A 17,377-nucleotide genomic window follows, 5' to 3' on the forward strand; every position below is an offset into this window, starting at 1 on the left:
TAATAGTGCATCTCACATGCTTGTTGTGAGATTTAATAGTATCTGGCATATAACGCACATGATATAGGCATTTGCTATTTTATTGGAAATTCTCAAAACAGAAAAAGAAGTCACTGCTAGAGATTTTTATCTAATGAAGAATACAAGAACAATTTCCAGATAAGGATCTCAATGTAAGGAAATTTTTAGGACGGCAACAATAATTGACAGGTGAATCCATTTCAGCAAAACCACCTTTGTAAGTTCAATAAGTATAAACAAACACCTACTTAGTGTGATTTTGAAAGACATCAGGTTTTCTTTTCCTTACTGTTACTTCTTCCCTCAACTTCAAAACATACCTTCTATCAAGTTATTTATTTTAAATTTCAATAATTAGAGATATAATATTTTTATTCAAAAATGCAATTATTCCTGTAAGCGTGGGGTAGGGTAAGGTAGAGAAAGTCACACAGAAAGCCTTATTGCTACCGTATTCCTTTGAGTAAATGAATATCAGATATTTCCTAAGAACTGGTTCTGATAAAACAAATCATGCACAGAATACTTTGGAGAAAGATAGAGACCAGAAAGGGTATATTAAAGCCTTCAAAGACAAACTTCATCTTCTTCACTCTCTTGCTCTGGACTAGCTAAGGCATCTTATAAATTATAATGAATTATAAAACAATGCTCTGTAGGACATTGCTTTAAGTTCTACAATTTTAACTTTTATTTTAAATTCGGAGTACATGTGCAGGTTTGTTACATAGGTAAACCCTTGTCATGGGGTTTACTGTACAGATTATTTTGTCATCCAGGTATTAAGCCTAGTACCCATTAGTAATTTTTCATAATCCTCTCCTTTCTCTTATCCTCCACCTTCCAATAGGCTCCAATGGCTGTTGTTCTCCTCTATATGTCCCTGTGTTCTCATCATTAGCTCCCACTTATAAGTGAGAACATGTGATGTTTGGCTTTCTGTTCCTGCTTTAGTTTGCTAAGGATAATAGCCTCCAGCTCCATCCGTGTTCTTGCAAAGGACATTATCTCATTTTTTATGGCTACATAGTATTCCATGATGCATATGTACCACATTTTCTTTATCTAGTCTACCATTGATGGGCATTTACCTTGATTCCATGCCTTTGCTATTGTGAATAGTGCTGCAATGAACATATACATGCATCTTTATAATATTAGACTGGTGCAAAAGTAATTGCCATGCTGCAAGTTATATTTTTGGGGGTATGTACCCAGTAATGGGATTTCTGGGTCAAATGGTAGATTAGTTCAACTGCTGTGGAAGACAGTGTGTGAGTTCCTCAAAGACTTCTTAACAGATCTCCACATAACCAAGTAATTAGATTAACCAGTATTCTCTCCTCCCTCATTGTAAAGTGGACTTTGCATGTAAGGAGGGCATGAAACTGCTGGAAGCTGGTAAGATACTCTCTATTACCTCTGCTCCCATCAGGTGTGGTGCATTTTTCTCAAGGTCAATTATATTTGTTCACATGTCTGTTTATGCCAGTTGCACTTGTTATAACTATGTAGTAAAATTAAACATTCAGTAAAATAATGTGAGTTTTTAAAACAGAGGTGTTGCTTCTGTGTGTCTTGGTTTGACTTGCCTCCCACAAAGCAGGGCCTTGCATGTAGACAAGAGTTTACACATAAGTAGTTAATGTAATCCCAAGAGTGAAGAACCTAAAAGAGCAAGGAGCCAATATAAGAATGTTATTGAGCTGCTGATTTTGTTAATATTAAGATCTGAACTCCTCTGGAACCTTCTGAGAAGCTGAATAAACTGGACAGAAGAATGATATATTTATCTACAAGATCCTATCTCCCATTGATCGAAGGTTTCCTAGGGGGCACAACTCCCTTGCACATACTTGAAGTTGCTGCACCTGTTCATACTGAGCAATTCCCTAAGGCTTTCCAATGGTATCTCATGACGTGGCACTAGGAAGCCTAGGTGGGTAGTCAGATGAGACTAAACATCATCAAACACCTCAAAATGTTTGTGGCTGCAACGATAGCTGAAATAAAGATGGGCCAAGATGATGGGAAGTGCCCAATACATTGTAAAAAATAAGTTGATTGCTTTAGAAAATCATAATAGTAAGTAGCTAATAAAATATTTCTACCAAATTCACTGTGGGCAAAATAACTGTAACAGGTTGGGAAAACAATGATAAAAATTTCCAAATTGCTTTATAAGGGTCTATAATTTTTCTCTCCACTTGAACTAAAATGAAATTGGATATCATAATGCATTTGTGATATATGCAAAAATAGACTACAGATAATTCTAAAGAATAATGGTCAGAGAAAAGGCTCTGGCTCTGTACTGAATGATTGGTAAGTAAGTATGTACTTATATTTTTAAGTTAGGTAAAACATTCAAGATGTGTATGTGTCATGTTTTATTATTTCATACTTTATCCAAGTTTACATAATGGTGCCAATGGCATTAGATAAAAGAGCTTTCACTGTATTTTCCTGAAATTCCTAGTATCATAGAATATTGACAGACCATGGCAAAAGCATTCCTGAGATTATCTGAGATATATGGTACATATTATTACCACACAGTTTTAGTAGCTATTTAAATCAATAGAAAATGCTAAATATCCAATATTCCAAACATTAATTGAATAGCCACTACCTTCACTCTGGCCACAAGCAAAACCCTTCTAACTGGCTCCCTGATCTCCAGCTTGAATCCATTTCCCGCAGTGCAAATCTTTCAGAAGTGCAAATCTGAGCACATCATCCTCTATTTGAAATCTATCGGCCTGGGATAAAATTCAAACTCCTTATTTGGTTTTATAAGGCCATTCATATGTTCATTGTTAACTGACCATCTTTTATATGCCAAGCCCCATACTAGAACCCTGTTTAACTCTCTAACCCAGAGGTCCCCAACCCCTGGGGTGGCAAACCTGTACCTGTCTATGACTTGTTAGGAACTGGGCCACAGAGCAGGGAGTGAGTGACAGGCTAGAGAGCATTATCACCTGAGTTCTACCTCCTGTGAGATCAGCTGTGGCATTAGATTCTCACAGAAGCATGAACCCTATTGTGAACTGCACACGCAGGGGATCTAGGTTGCCTGCTTCTTATGAGAATCTAATGCCTGATTATCTGAGATGGAACTGTTTTATCTTGAAATCATCACCCCACCCCACTCCCTGTCTGTGGAAAAAATTGTCTTCCACGAAACCAGTTCCTGGTGCCAAAAAGTTTGGGGACTGCTGCTCTAACATATTCTCTTACCACTATCTCCTCACCAACCAAACTCTAGCCATTTGAACTTTTATCAGAGGGGTTGCTAGATGGTGAGATGAACCTGCTGGCTTTTCTAAGTCTCTGCTGAATTCAGTGCCCTTGGAAATGGCCAGGTATTCCTCCCATCCAACAGCTGATCATCTCCTTCTCACTGGTCCTGACTCTTTATTTGTGGAAGAGTCTTGGACTTCACTTCATAGCTTCCAACCTTGCAGAAAGCTGCATGCTGCATTTTAGCTATCCTGTCTCTGATCTATATTTCTCCACACCAGAAAAATACTTACCTGCACAAACCCTCTCTAGTGTCAATAAGAGAAAAATGTTCACCTGCCACAATCATATGGTTTCTCTGCTTCACATAATTGCTTTGGTTTAAACCAGAGCATCACTTCTTACTCTTGCTAGTTGCTCCAAGGATTGCTCTGCCTCTAAGTCCCCCAGCCCTATCTTTTTCTGTAATACAAAGGTTTTACAATCTTTTGGAACAAAAATTAAAATAGGTTTTTATGGCTGGATGCGGTGGCTCACGCCTGTAATCCCAGCACTTTGGGAGGCCGAGGTGGGTGGATCACGAGGTCATGAGATCGAGACCATCCTGGCTAGCATGATGAAATCCTGTCTCTACTAAAAACACAAAAAATTAGCCAGGCGTGGTGGTGGGCGCCTATAGTCCCAGCTACTCGGGAGGCTGAGGCAGGAGAATGGCGTGAACCCAGGAGGTGGAGCTTGCAGTGAGCCATGATGGCACCACTGCACTCCAGCCTGGGTGACAGAGCAAGACTCCGTTTCAAAAAAAAAAAAAGGTTTTTATTACTTTAAATTGTGTCACAAAAATTAAAGCCTAGTAAGCAGAGAAGGAATTACCAGGAGTTGAAGGCAACTTACCAGAATTCTTAATACTAGATTATTTGATTTACTTACAAAAAAAGGTACATATTTTAAACCAAATTGTCAGTACTTAAAATTTGAGGGAAGAATTTTTAACTTTTTTTTGATCACAGAGAATGTGAATTACTCCAAAGCCTAAATAATAATAGACTTTAAAGCCTAATAATAATAGTCTAAATAATATGAACTAAAGAAGTTCCATTTCGCCTTTATCACAAGAATATTCTTGTATTCTTGCCTTCTTCCATAGGTAAGGCCTGGTCAGTCTCTAGAGATTGTGAAGGGTAGGAATATTTTATCTGTGCAACACCTATAGTTAATACAAAATCAGCTCTCACTAAATGTTAGGGAAATAATGTTCAGATTTAATATCAGATTCTAAGATGACTGATAACGGTTAAATGGAGTGTTGAGTACTGATGACTACGGAAATGAACACGGTATTGAGGAAAACAATGAGAAAAGCCTTGGTTGTATGACCTTGAGCAAGTCATTTATCTTCTTTGGTTCTAAATTTCCTCAGCTGTGAAATGAGGGAGTCAGACTAGACTGTCTCATAGATCCTTTTTTAAAATTGGATTCTTCTTCAACACTAACTTGGACTGTTTTCAATCATCCTTTTCATGCTTATTTGACATACAAAGTTGAGATTTTCTTTAACCATTAGAACTATGCAATTACTTATTTTCTACACTGGATTTTATCCTCTGCCACAGTTATCATTTTCTGCACGCCAAAACATTCCTCTTATTCTCTGATGAGGGTATTGACAAGCAATAATGCAGATGCCCAACATATCAGATTTGTAAAGGCTGCTCCCTCCCTCTGCCATGAATCAATGGCCAGCTCACCTCCTTGGAAAGCCACAGGCTGTCTCTTGGAGAGTCAGGACAAATTCAACACTCTCCCCAAAGTCCAAGGCACCAGGGGAGAGGAGATGAAATCTCTGCAAACTTGACACTTTGCTGGTGAAAATCTCCAAGTTGCCATAGGATACTGACTTTGGTGCATTTAGTAGAGCTACATTGAGTGAAGACAGCTGTAAATGGTGAATTCAGAGGAATGGGCTTCAGTCTCCTTTAATATCATGGGATGTATCCATTTCTTTGGCACGGGTTGTTTTCTAGCTGTCAATAAATACTAGCATAATTTTTTAAAGTCTTAAACTATGGTCTTCTTTTTCAATAGAAAGGGAAATTGAAAATGTCTGGCATTAAAAGTGCAACAGTGCATGACACTTTTTCCAGCAGGTCTTAGAAACAATAGAAATGATCACATCAATAGTTTTGCCATATTGCTTATTCCTTTATCCACTCTATAAGCACTTTTTTGAATGTCTACCAAGTATCAGGTCTTAAATTAGGCATCGAGGATACAGAGATAAAAGAATCTCTGCCTTTAGAGCTTCACCATCTGGTGGGAAGCTAAGCAGGTGAAGAGACAGTGGGTGAAGAGGGACACACTCAAATAAATCTTGTCTATTAACTTGAAACTTGTCACCAGTTTTATGGGCTTACTAGTAAAAGCCCTCTGAACTGAAATGAACCAAGCAACAGTAAAAGATCATTACTGAATACACTGCTATGCTATTGATTAGCTCCTATTTGTCATACACATTAATGACAAAAAGCAACATGTAAGTGCTAAGTATGAGTATTTTCACCATCCAGTTAATAACTTAATTGTGACATTTGGGTTATATGTCAAGCTTCGAGCAACATCCAAAGTATCACTAAAATGCAACAGTATGGTGTCATCAAATATAGTGATCCAAAGATGATAAAATTTTATGTATGTTTTTATGCGTTGTCTATGTACAAGTCAGCAAATCTATAACAAGTAATTTGTAATAGACATAAATTGATATTAACATAATAGCTGTATATTTAACATAACTGTCCATTTTGTCTCATAGTTCACAAAATGTGTAATAATCATGAGATGCATAAAGTCTCCCTGTGGGAGGCATGGACTTGAATCAAGGGACGCAGCCAACCCATGGAAATTCAGCAGGAAAGGAGTTAGGAAAATAGTATTCCTGACTTCACTCCTCTCCTTTCCTCCTATCTTCATTCAGCACCTCACTGGGTAAACCCAACTAGAAGCCATATAACTGAGAAGTCTATTGATGCTGTCCATACAGGCCAGCCTCCCAGGGCACATAGTAGGGTAGGTTAGGGTGCAGTGTGGAGGGACAAGGGGAAGATTTCCAGCACAGTGGCAGTAAATGTCACAATAGCAGTGTAGAGAAATATGGGTTAGATGTTAGCACAAGACAGTGTTTTAAGTTTATTCAACCCCATGCTCAAGGGTGTGGATTTCAAGACTGAAATCAGGGTGGGTGTTAGTGCTATGGTATGCCATTTTTCATTAGTGACTGAAGAGCACTAAATCAGAAGGATAATTATGTTCATGAAAAAATAAACCTCAAAAAGGCAATAAATTGAAATGATAGGCTGAAATCAAAATAATAACATTTATTTGTGGAAAATGTCACATTTTACATGTTACAAAATAATCAGTCATAAAAGAAGGATAGAAATAGATGTGATAAAAGCTTGAAGCTTTTAATTGACCAGAAGTGCAATGGAAGAATTTTTGACTTCAATCTATGAATAGAAACACAGCATCAGATCCAAAGAAGGAATTAGATACATTGTCAGAATATATTTCCACATTCCAAAAATGGGGACTAATCAACATGGTACAGATGAAAACTATGGCACACCCAAAAGCAATCCTGCTGAGCCCAGAGCCTTGAAGCCCTGCAGCAGGTCCGTGCCTCCACCAGAGACTCTGAGTTAGCTCTGTGTTAATAATCAACTCTAGTATTTGATTGTTCTGTTTCTAGATAGGATTTGAATCATTTCTTTATGCAATTTCAATTTTTCCCAGGTAAGAAATTTGAGATATTTCGGAGAAACTGGCAATATTCCAGTACTTTTCCATTTAAATCATATACATAAAAATATCTGACATAATTTATTTGTCTTGAGATTCCTTTTTCCCTTTAATTTAAGATTTTTAACTGGGTCATTTAAAAGTAGAGAATGACATGAAAAATGTCACCACAGATTCTGTGAACATGTGATGGGGAAAATGGAGAAAGCGAACAAGCTTTGAGCATTCACTCTGCACAAATACTTTACGTATATTACCATATTTACCATAAAACTATCCTATAATGTTGACATTACTATTCCTATTTTATTGTTTAAAGAAAAAAAAAACTTTGTTTAAAAAGGCAACTAAGTTAAAGTATCTGCAAATATCAGGATTCAAATCATTTATTCCAGAATGAACAATTTTTTCTTGGTCTTGAGCTGAGATATTTCAAACCTTATTTCTCTTTATAAATCCTTATTATAATTTTGATTTAATTAAGTTGCGTGAACTACATTTGGAAGACAAAACACACAAGATACTCAGAAGTATTCATATGAGCAACGATCAATAGTGGAGAATAGCAATGAGGTTCATAAAAGTTTAGTCAGACGAAACCTCTCGCCAAACTAGGATTTGTCAATGCCAAAGCTACTCCATTCCTATACATTTATATTTCCATTCTAGGTATTTACATAACTAGTTAGCAGATTATATTATATCATCTCTAGCCAGATGTCTTCATCCTGCACACAGAATATTCTGAGTTGCTAAGTAATTACTAAGAGGAAGATGGGATGTTAATATTAGTGAGTTATTATTTATGTTTATGCATATAAGCCCGGATGAATCTTCATTGAATCACCAGTAAAAAAAAAATATTGTGCCACATGATAATAGCTTAGACATTGGTGAAAAATACACTAGGGTTTTTTTCAGTATTTGGGGAACATCAAAGCAAGATCAACTCATTACAATTATTAAATCTTAAAACATAATAAATGATTTAAGAAATTCTACCAGGCAATGCTTGCCAACCAAATTCAAACATATTAGGAAGTAACATGACTGTATTTTTAAAGGATATAGTTGCATTGCTTGCATTATTTCAGAATCCTGTGTTTTCAACCAGCTTGAAATTCTAGCCTCCTGGAGCCACACACTGACTTGCTGAGCCCTATTCAGATTTATCTGAAGCTCTGGGTCAGGGCATGAAAACAGTCTTGCTGCACAGGAGACCAAATTTGCTCCTTGAGGGCACCAGACATTTTCCCCAAAGGCAGCATTTGGCCCTAGCTACAGTGATTGTTTTCAGTCATCAAGAGACAACATTTAGTTACTCTCTTGTCATGAACCTCTTGTGCCTTTGGGAGAGAGAGAATTATAGTCTATCTTCCAACCACATGACCCAGAGCTTAAGTCACAAAGCTGCTAATGTTGATCATATGACAAATAACTAAACTGCCCTGTTAAAAGCCTTATAGGGGTCTATTCAGAAGAAGAGAGCCGAAAAGAAGAGAGATGAACAGCGAGAGCTCCCACCTATTTCTTCCTCTTCCCACTCTCAGCTCTTTGCACAGAGTGCGGAGGCAGCCTTCAGTCACTTAAGACTGCCTTGATGGGGAAGATACTCATGGTGTTTGACTTTATTACAGCCGAGCCAAATCAAATGCACAGGCACTGCTTCCTTAGATGTCTATATTTCACTTAAACTGGGATAAAGCAAAGAAACTGGAATATTGTCTCATCATGCATTCTAAATCAGCCAGGGTAGAAAATAATGGGGAGTTAATCAGATCACTGAAACTCTAATTCACTTGGTATTGATCGGGCAGATTCCTAATGGGATGGCAGACCAATTTCAAATTACAGTAAGCTGACTTGTCCTGGAATACCAATGACCAGGCTGGAGGATGAGCCAAGAGGACCGTGAGCTCTGCTCTCCGGATACTCCCGCCTTGCTGGCAGGCATAAATGCATAATCCAGTGCGGCGTTTAGCTAATTAATAGGGGATTGATGAAAGGTTCAGTTTTGAAAGCAGCCATCTCACTTGAATAAATGTGGGACCAGAGCCCCATGGGGAAGGCTAGTGGGTCCTTGGAAAGTAAGTATACAATGAAAGCCAATGGAAAGTATGCAATTAACTCAGGCTTTTAATTATATTAATCAGTGACTTCATAGGAGCTCACTGCATACAGGATTTACTCCTTAGCTCTGTGCCAACACTGTGTTTCTGATTCATGTCTGAACCGAACTTAAACAGCAACTTGAAGAAATAGGTGCAGGTACATTTATGTTAATTAATTTTCCCCATGCTAGAGGGTTTCTGGTATGGAAGGATAAAGAGAAAGAGAAAAAGGAGAAGAAAGGGGAGGAGAGAAGGAGGCAACTGGCGACAATGAACATTTTCAAAGCAGGGAGCTAAGAACTATTTTTGTTAAGATTGGTTATTACATTATACTTTCTTCCAGGTTAGATTATTTGGCCTGGGAGTGTGAACAAATGACCAGTGTATTTACATGTAGTGGGTGCAGCCTAAAGACATAATGGATTAATTGTTACATGTAGAAATAATTTGCTAAACTGCCAGGTTAGAATATTCAAATGGATAAATTTGTTCTCCCCAATGATAACTTACTGGCTTAGGTCCCTTCTTTCATCCTCTTTCTCCCTCTCCTGTGTGTATGTATGTCTGTGTGTGTGCATGTATATTTGTGTGCACAGTGTGTGTGCATGTGTGAGAGAGAGAGATGTTTGTGTGTATGTGGGGGAGGTGTGGGTGTGTGTGTGTGTGCAGTGCGTATGTGTGTACAGTGTGTGTGTGTATGCTGTATGTCTGGGTTGTGTTTGTGTGCACAATGTGTCTGGTATGTGTGTATGTGTGAGGGGTATTTGGGGGTGCAAACATGTGCAGTTTATATGTTTGTGTGTGTGCCTCTATGTGTGCACGTTGTGTGTGTGTGTGTGTGTGTGTAATGTACTTATCTATCATGCTCCCTTTCTCTTCTTAGAGTCACAGCAGACACAGATCTAGGCAGACATCAGATGGACAGAATCTAAGGTGAGCAGCTTCCAGTAAACCATAGACTCTAAGGTTGATGCAGATAGACCCCAGCCTTTTACAAAGAAAACAAAGTCATATTGTTCCCAGGTGGGGGTCTTTTTGCTTTATTTTTCATTTTCTCAATATACCCCTCAGGTAACTTGATTTAGGAAGTAGGCAGTGAAAACTGATTTATTTTAAACCAAAGCTTTATAGCAGTTAGTGCTTAACCAGACATAAAACTCAGTGTTTTAAGGATTTTTACAAGTATTAACTAAATGTGTTATTATCCCCATTTTACAGAAAACTGTAACACAAGGGGGTTAATTAATTTGCCTAAGTTCATCTATCTAGTAGGCCAAGAAACCCACTCCAAAGTCCAGATTCCTTACCACTATGCCAGTCGGGGTTGTCGGCTGAGTTTCAGTGTGTGAACGGGAAGAAAATGGGAAACGTGGACTATTGTTCCTGATAATAGCTGATATTTGGCCTATTTGAAGTCAGTCTAAGCATCACTCAGGCATACTCCCCCAGTAATAGTACTACTATGTAGAATTTACCATGTAGACTACCATACTACTAGTCGAAGTTAGTCTGTTATTCTGACATGGATGTTATGTATGTTAAAATAGAACACAGCATAGAACACTGTCACAATTCCCTGAGGAAACAGATAAGCAAATCATAATATATTATATTATGTAACATGAATTGCTAAATATAGCAATTCATAGCATAGCGTTAAGAAATTATGATTTCACGACTGATTATGTCAAATGTAATACATGATCCAAGAAGGCAGGGATTTTTGTCTCTGTCCCTAGATGTTAGTCTGGCCCTAAGAGGCACTAATTAAGCATTTGTTGAATGAATAAAATATTTATATGCACTTATGTTAACTGAAAAAGTAAAATTTAAAATTGTATGTGCCCATTGATTACAACTCTGAATTTTCTGAACAGAATGAAGAAGAGAGGAAGTGGTGGAGATTGTCAAAAAGTAGATTGTTACTTTTCATTACAAAAGTAGATTGCTAATTCTAATGTGAATTTTAGTAAAATACGATAAAATATTCAGTTGTTTGATTATTGCCCTTGCCTCTTATTTTAGATGTATAATTTTAAATTATAAATTTACAAGCCTTATAATATAGTATATGATATAATATAGTACAGTAGTATAATATGGCATATTAATATTTGTAATAGCTGAAAAAATAGTAACCACCTAAGTTATCATCAATTAGAATAAATTGCAATCTATAAAACTAACTACTATATAGAAGGTGAACTTACTAAGTTACATTTGCATAGAATATGGATAATATTTAAAACAATGTTGGTTTTTAAAAACCTACAAAGGAATAATAGAGAATATACTATTTGTGTAATAAATAGCATTATAATAAACAATACTGTATTGTATAGTATTGTAATCAATAATATAGTGTTGTTTCCAGATAGGAAGGAACATATATGGTAAATGTTTTTAAATGTAGACATTAAATAATTTTTAAAATGTGACAAAATGTTAATGTGTTAAGATGGAATGAGTCCACGTGTGTCTATTACATTATTCTCTGTACTTTTGTGTATATGAAATACATAGCATATAATTAAACAATGTAATAATAGTAAACACTTAACAATTTTAAATAATTTTTTTACTTGAATAACACCTTGCATATCACAATACTATTTTATCTCTAGATTCTTTTTGAGCATGAGTTAGAAAATATTTGGGGCAGGGAGAAGGGAGCCTTCCCTTGCTTGGGGAAAATTATGCCTAGAGTAGTTTTTGTATGCCTGTACTAGCTTGTATAAGCTTCCTATGTCTAAAAGAACTGAATGGGGGAATATCAAAAGAAGTAATCATTAGAGATGGTAGGTAGAGGTGAAAGCCAGAACCAATGTCAAGTCAGATCCCCAAGAACATAGTCCCATGTCACCTTCAGAATCACATAGGATGATAGTTAAAAATAAACTCCTGGGCCTGATCCCAGATCTTTTTAATTACCACCACCAAGGTGGAACCCAATAATCTGTATTTTTAACAACTATGCAGATGGTTACCATGCATATTACAGTTTGAGAACCACTGAGCTAAATCTTTTCATAGATTTAGGGCATGTCTCCAAGGAGCCTGGGAACTGGTAGTTTCCCTTCAGTGGGACCCAAAATTCATTGAAAAGTCTAAGAAAATGTGTGAGCTCTTTGAAAGAGAAAGAAAAAGGGGGAAATAAGAGGCAGGCATGAAGGCTATGAAATCAGTTGTCGGATCACACAGCCATTCTAAAGGCAATGCTTAGATGTTTGCTTGGAATACTAGGGAAATCCGCTTATCCCAAGGCTGTAGTCAGCCTTATCAACAAGCTGCTGCATATGGAACAAACAAATCGAAAGAACTTTGATAACGGATGCAAATTGCCTAGCATGATACTCAACTTACCCCACATGGTCAACACTGTACATTGTGATGATGTTCAGTCAGTATCAGGCAAACAAAAGGTACTGTAGGAGCTTAGCAAAAGGAACTTCTGGATCAGCACTGGATGGTCTGAAAACCAGGAGAATTCTTAAGATTAAGATAGACATGCAAAAGGACAAGGGCCTTCCTTGGCTCTCAGGTTGGGGAACTCCATGGGGGTCAAAGAGGCATTGGCAAGGGCTGCAATAATGGCCGAGATCATTCAAAGCCAATTCCACAAGGGCCTTTTTCACTGGGCATAGAGATGAGATAAGTAGTTAGGAAACTAGAATGCAAAATCTGAAAAGGAGTGAGGCTCTCGCCAGGCTCTTGTAATGGTGCCAACCACATCTATCTAGGACCACAATCTAAGCAGCTTGATCTCATGGTTAACCCAGATAGGTAGATTTTGAAGCACACCAAGACACTTTCAGAACCAGATGTTCTCCAATTGCATCAAAGAAATCAGACGTAGAACTACAGACCAGAAACAAGCACTATAAACACTTTATAAGACTGGATAATGGTAGCAAACATACAGGGAAAGATTTGATAGAACTTACAACTTCCATCTGGGCACAGTGGCTCATGCCTATAATTCCAGCTCTTTGGGAGGCTGAGGTGGGCAGATCACTTGAGGTCAGGAGTTCGAGACCACCCTGGCCAATGTGGTGACCACATCTTAAAATTAAAAAACAAAAGAAGTTGTAACTTTCTAAAATTGCAGTGGAAGAAAAAGCATTAAAAAAATTTGATAATCACAGTATATAAAAAGATTTTTTAAAATGTACAGAATTTCCACTTGATAGATATAGGAATAATGAGTGTCTCCCTCTGCACCAAGACAAGGGTTAGAAGAAGCCCTTGTTGTAAGAATTCCATTGACCAAATTGAGACCTTCTTAGAAAACTCAGACTGGGAAACTGAGGTTATAACTAAACACAGAAACCCTTTTATTACACTTGTTAATGCACTTAACTAAAATGATAAAGATCATATACTTTAAAAACATTAATTGCTTTTTTTCAGAATATATATAATTAATCATCTAAGCTTAATTAATTCCATGTTGTATATGCACCACATTTTCTTTATCCATTTCACCTTCAATGGGCACCTAGGTTGATTCCATGTCTTTGCTATTGTGAATAGCGCTGCGATGAACATACGAGTGCTTGTATCTTTTTGGTAGAATCATTTACTTTCTTTTGGCTATATTACCCCTTCAGGGTAATATATATATATTATATGCATTTACCCCTTCAGGGTAATATATATATTATATACATTTACCTCTTCCAGGTAAAATATATATTATATATATCTACCCTGAACTTTAAACCACAGGCAAAAAACACAAAAATAGAAAAATGGAATCACATCAATTTAAAAAGCTCTTGCACAGCAAAGAAAGCAATTAACAAAGTAAAGAGATAACCCATAGAGTGGGAGAAAATGTTTGCAAACTATCCATTCAAGGGATTAATAACCAGAATATATCAGGAACTCAACAACTCGATAGCAAAAAAAGCAAATAATCAGATTTTAAAATGAGCAAAAGACCTGAATAGACATATCTCAAAAGAAGACATACAAATGACCAACAGGTATATTTTTAAATGTTCAACATCACTAATCATCAGAGAAATGTAAACCCAAACCAGTGAGACATCCTCTCACCCCACTTAGAATGGCTATTATCAAAAAAAGAAAAAACAACAAATGCTGATGAGGATGTGGAAAAAAGAAAATGCTTATATACTGTGGGAATGTAAATTAGTTCAGCCACTTTGGAAAACAGTTGGGAGATTTTTCGAAGAACTTAAACAGAACTACCATTCAACCCGGCAATCCCATTACTGGATATATACCCAAAACAAAATAAATTATTCTACTAAGAAGATGCAAGCACTTGTATGTTCATTGCAGCACTATTCACAATAGCAAAGACATGGAATCAACCTAGGTGCCCATTGAAGGTGAAATGGATAAAGAAAATGTGGTGCATATACAACATGGAATACTATGCAGCCATAAAAAAGAACAAAATCAAGTTCTTTGCGGCAACATACATGCAGCTGGAGGCCATTATCCTAAGCAAATTAATGCAGGAAAGGAAAACCAAATATCACTTGTTTTCACTTGCAAGTGGGAACCAGACATTAGGTACTCAAGGACATAAAGATGGCAACAATAGATACTGAAGACTACTAGATCGGGGAGGGAGGAAAGGAAGCATTGAAAGGTTGGTTGAAAAACTACTGAGTAATATGTTCAGTAGCTGGGTGGTGGGATCAACTGTACTCCAAATCTCAGCATCGCACAATATACCCGTCAAACAAACCAGCACATGTACCCCATGAATCTAAAATAAAGTTGAAGTTATGAAAACAAAAAAGAAAATGTGGTACATATACACAATGGAATATTATTCAGCCACAAAAAATAAAATCCTGTCATTTGCAGTACCTGGATGAAACGGAAGATTATTATATTAGGTGAATTAAGCCAGGCATAGAAAGAAAAATGTTTTCACTCATATGTAGGGCTAAAAAATTGGACCTAATGAAGGTATGAGATAGAATCGTAGTCACCAGAGGCTGGGAAGGGAATGAGGAAGGAGGAGGATGAACAGAAGTTGGTTCATGGGTACAAAAATACAGTTAGATAGAAGGAATAAGTTCTAGTATTCAACAGTACAATTAGGGAATTGTAGGTAATGATAATTTATTGTATCTTTCAAAATAGCTAGAAGGGAAGACTTGTAAGTTCCAAACACAAAGAAAATATAAATGTTTGAGGTAATGAGTATCCCAGTGGCACTGATCCAACCATTACACATTGTACACATGCATCAAAATAGCACGTGTACCCGCAAAAAATGTATGACTATGATAGTTCAATAAAAAATACCAAAAGAATGTACATTTACCCCAAATCGGTTTTCTTATTTTCATTTTTCAGACTTTCCCTTCAAATTAAATTAAAATACGGACATTAGTTTTCTGTGGTTTTGTGTTGCAGTTAATGTTCTTATTAAGTGTCCTTCAACATGGCTTCTCCCGCCTCCATCCAAATGCCTGCCACCCTCACCCCTTCACCCCAGCTCCCACACACCTGTGTGATACTGGAGAAGATTTTTACGGGCTTTCAACTACTGAGGCCCCAGTTGCTTTCTCATTTTTTGTTGTCCTAGTACAAACTGTAGATTACTTAACAAAAACAAACTCTAAGGACACTTTTGACTTAGAGGAAGAACCTAAAATAGTCACCCTCTGTGTTTTCAAAGCCACTGCACAAGTCACGCTCATTCCCAAGCTCCTATACTCAAGATCTACTTTAGACTGATCTATAAATATTTATAATTAGCTAAATAGATTATTGGGTAGTATGCACTATTAGTAACATAATATTTAAGGACCAAGGGAAAAATTTTAACTCAGTGGTTGTTGTAAATGTGTTTGAGCAAGAGTTAGCATGAATGTAAACACCTGAATAGGGAACAGCACCAAAAGAATGATTTAAAGCAAGAGCCCCAGAGGCCTAGCTCACCCATGCATCCCAATTTATTATTTTAAAATTCTGTATGAGAAGAAGAAATAGAGAAATAAACACATACTGGGATTTTCCATGTCTCTGTAATGGAAGAGGGATAGAGGGAAACATTTCTACGTCTCTTCCTGTCTTTTAGTGTTTCTCTTGTTCCAATCAATGGCTTCAATTTTTCCAGGAGATGAAGTCTTAGTTGCCTTGGGCTTTCTTAGTCATTAGTCTTCAGCCTCTTACCCCAAATGAAAAGGGATTCTTTGGAAAAAACAGGTCCCCTCCATCTGCTTTCCTGCTTCTCTGTGAGACAAAAACAGAATGATTACAGTCACATAATGGTTTGGTTTTTGTTTTTTTTTTTTTTAATCAACAACATGAACCTACAAAACTGTCTTTTCACTTATTAAAAAAGTACTTTTCTCTACTTGACTGCCTTTGGCTTTATCCTTTTCCATTCTTCTTTTCCAGGAAAACTCACTACGTATTTCTTCATGTGCCTCTGATCAATACATTCTTTCACTGGATTTACCATGAGCTACTGCTGGTGATTTTGCTGAACTTGTTCTTTAGTTACATACCACCCCCCCCCACACACACACACACACAAACCAGTGCTTCTTCCAAAACAAATTCTTTTTAAAACATTGAAATATTTACTAGTAGAAATGTGGGTTTCAAACAGTGCTAAAGAGATTTCACCAGCTGGAAAAATTAGAGCTGCTGGAGTAAGAGATGAGACAATGATATCAACAGGGCCAAGAGTTCATTTATTAAGAAACTGAACCCTATCTGTTAAAGATATAATGTAAATGGTAAAAAGTAGCAAACTAGTGGCAGTAGTAAGATTCATGGAATATGTGGACTGCAAGAAAAGGAAAAACGACCAGGCTGCAACTCAAATCCTAGGTTGGTCAATACATTTTCTGCTTTGTCTTATATGCCCTGTGTTATTAGGGAAGTATTATATATTTTAATTATATATTTTAGTCTGCAGGTCAAAGACCTTCAAGTGAATTCTGCCTCTGACAAAGGTATCAATAGATAATCTCACAATATCCCAGAATACCCAGTATGAATTGACAAGAAAGTAATCACTCAAACGTCTCTTTCATCAACAGTGCCCACAAGTGGTATGTTTCTGAAAATTTACAGTCTTCAGTGAGGCAACCTTTAATGCACCTTTAAACTGCATTAAAATCTGAGTGTTTCAAAATCACAGCAGCATATTGTATTGGTCAGCACAGGCTATGTTATATTGCAGTAACAAATAAACC

This window comes from Macaca mulatta, chromosome 5 (assembly GCF_049350105.2).
Source record: "Macaca mulatta isolate MMU2019108-1 chromosome 5, T2T-MMU8v2.0, whole genome shotgun sequence".
Classification (NCBI taxonomy): Eukaryota; Metazoa; Chordata; class Mammalia; order Primates; family Cercopithecidae; genus Macaca; species Macaca mulatta.